Genomic DNA, 3067 nt, shown 5'->3' with positions numbered 1-3067 from the left:
CTTGTTTTGTCTGTTTTCTGATTGACATCTCCCACAAAGGCCCATCTAGATGAATGCTGTGCTAGGCAGATATTGCAATCACATGGCATCTTTAAGTCTTTGTCTGTTTACTTTTAAATTTCTCTGAAATGTTTCTTTCCTTGTCTTGTTAGAAGCAGTAGAAGCATATCTTGATTCATTGTTTTATATGATTCTTCACATTGTGTACATCAAGAGTTCTGCCAGCTGATGTCAGAGTTCAATCAAAACCCTACAGGAGATTTAGGATAACTTCCAGAACTAATGAAGTGAAATAAATCATGCTGGAACTAAATCATGACGATCAATTCTTCTTAATGTTGATTATGAATCAAGCTACAGCCTTCAACATGGAGCCTTGGCTCACACTGAATAGCAAGCTAAATTGGGCCGCAAAAATAGTAATGCAAAACCATTCAAACAGGTAAACCAATGGTCTAATCTATATAAAAACGAGAAACATGTATGAACTACATAAACAAACGACAACTACTGTATATCAGATTCCTGCCTTAGGACAGTTGTGTACAGTTTAAAATTAGGAAGATGTGATATGATTAGTAATGAGACGCATCAAGTATAGACCAAATTATGTAGATGTAATCAACTATAGGTCACTGTGCATCCTTCAACAATAAGTAAAACCCATACTGGAAGCACAATGACAAATGTAAAACAATTCAAATGAAACAAATTACGATCTCATCTCTGAACAACAAAATAAAGGAAAAAAGAAATATATAAGCAACAAACAATAACCACAGAAAGACTTATGACAGGCAATGAGGCTGAAACCTAACACTTCCTTATCCTTGGACAGTGGTGTAACAGCGCAACGTTAGAACTATAAAAATGTGTTGAAAACTGCCTGACTTGTCATAACTGTATTTAATTATACTTAAGCACAAAAACATTCTATAACGTTCTGAGTATACAAGCAATAACCAACAACAATTTTAAAGCCAATAACAACTAAAAGGTGAAATTTCAGTGCACACAATCATTAATTGAATTTAGTGAAAAGACATAATAAACTGTCAGAAAATACTGATGTGCCATGCTAAAATATAGATAGACAGAACATAGGACCATCAATTTTATTGGAGCAATAATTCAAAGTTGAATTTAAAATTATTGATAACAAAATCACATTTTATACAAATAACAAGAGTGCACACGCTGAAATGTCTTGTCTTCTTTACTAATCATTGATATTATGTTGTTAGTCCTAAATATAAAGCTTTATTACAACTGTCACATAACATTAACTAAGAAAACTAAACATTAACCAATGAACAATGAAAATGAGTTCAAGGTCAGATGAACCATGCCAGGCAGACATGTACAGCTTACAATTCTTCCATACAACAAATATAGTTGACCTATTGCTCATAGTTTAAGAAAAACTGAACACTGACCATTGAACCATGAAAATTATGTCAAGGTCAAATAAAACCTGTGCGACCAACATATAGATCATATAATATTTCCATACACCAAATATAGTTGACCTATTGCATATAATATTAAAAAGACCAAAAACTCTTTGACCATTAAACCATGAAAATGAGGTCAAGGTCAGATGACACCAGCCAGTTGGACATGTACACCTTACAATCATTCCATACACCAAATACAGTAGACCTATTGCATACAGTACAAGAAAAACAGACCAAAACACAAAAACTTTACTTTAACCACTGAACCATGAAATTGTGGTCAAGATCAGATGACACCTGAGAGTTGGACACAGTGGTTGTATTGCTTACTTTTCAACAACAGTGATGTCGTGTCCAATAAAGAGCGGTAGTGGGAACACCTCAAGTGCGATTCTTAACACAGTCCTATACATCGAATACTATATAAGACCTATTACTTATAGTATCTGCTATACATTGAATATACTAGACCTATTACTTATAGTATCTGAGATATGGACTTGACCACCAAAACTTAACCTTGTTCACTGATCCATGAAATGAGGTAGAAGTCAAGCAAAAACTGTCCGACTTGCATGAGGACCTTGCAAGGTATACACATACCAAATAAAGTTATTCTATTACTTATAATAAGAGAGAATTGAACATTACAAAAAATCTTAACTTTTTTTCAAGTAGTCCCTGAACCATGAAAATGAAGTCAAGGACATTGAACATGTGACTAATGGAAACTTCGTAACATGATGCATCTATATACAAAGTATGAAGCATCCAGGTCTTTGATCTTCTAAAATATAAAGCTGTTAAGAAGCTAGCTAACACCTCCACCTAAGGATCACTATTCTTATGTTGAGCTTTCTGCGACAAAAGTTGCAGGCTTGACAAAAACAATGTTGAAAGAACTAGTTAAAGTGTTAAAATTAGTCACCTTTTAGTATTAGTTAAATTAAAGCATTGATAAATTTACCTTGATTATATCTCAATTTTCTGGCTCTATATAGACATCACTGCAAAAAAGATTTCTACAGGTTCAGCCAAAATTCCAAACCTAATCTTTGTATCTGTGTCAGTATAAGTTTCACAAGTTTGCAGGAAGACATGTTATCCAGACACACATTGTTTTTGCTCTTATTAAACCAAACAGTGTTTGCTGTTTCTCCGTAGGTTTGTGGACTTTGCTGAGAAGTAGCAAATATCACCAATGACATTATTTTTATGTGTTGAGCTTCCAGGCTTTTCAGGCATATTCTCAAACCAAATATAATTGAACAAGAGTTAAGTATATAGTTATCCTACTTCTTATAATAAGAGAGAATTGAACATTACAAAAAATCTTTACTTTTATTTCATGTAGTCCCTGAACCATGAAAATGAGGTAAAGGACATTGTGACTGATGAAAACTTCATAACACGATGCCTCTATATGAAGTATCCAGGTCTTCGACCTTCTAAAATATAAAGCTCTTAAGAAGCTACCTAACACTGCCACCTAAGGATCACTATCCCTATGTCGAGCTTTCTGCGACAAAAGTCGCAAGCTTGAAAAAAACAATGTTGAAAGAACTAGTTAAAGTGTTAAATTAGTTACCTTTTAGAATAAGTTTAATTAA

Source organism: Mytilus trossulus, chromosome 1 (genome assembly GCF_036588685.1).
Source record: "Mytilus trossulus isolate FHL-02 chromosome 1, PNRI_Mtr1.1.1.hap1, whole genome shotgun sequence".
In the NCBI taxonomy this organism is placed as follows: domain Eukaryota; kingdom Metazoa; phylum Mollusca; class Bivalvia; order Mytilida; family Mytilidae; genus Mytilus; species Mytilus trossulus.
This window is presented reverse-complemented; position numbering follows the sequence as displayed.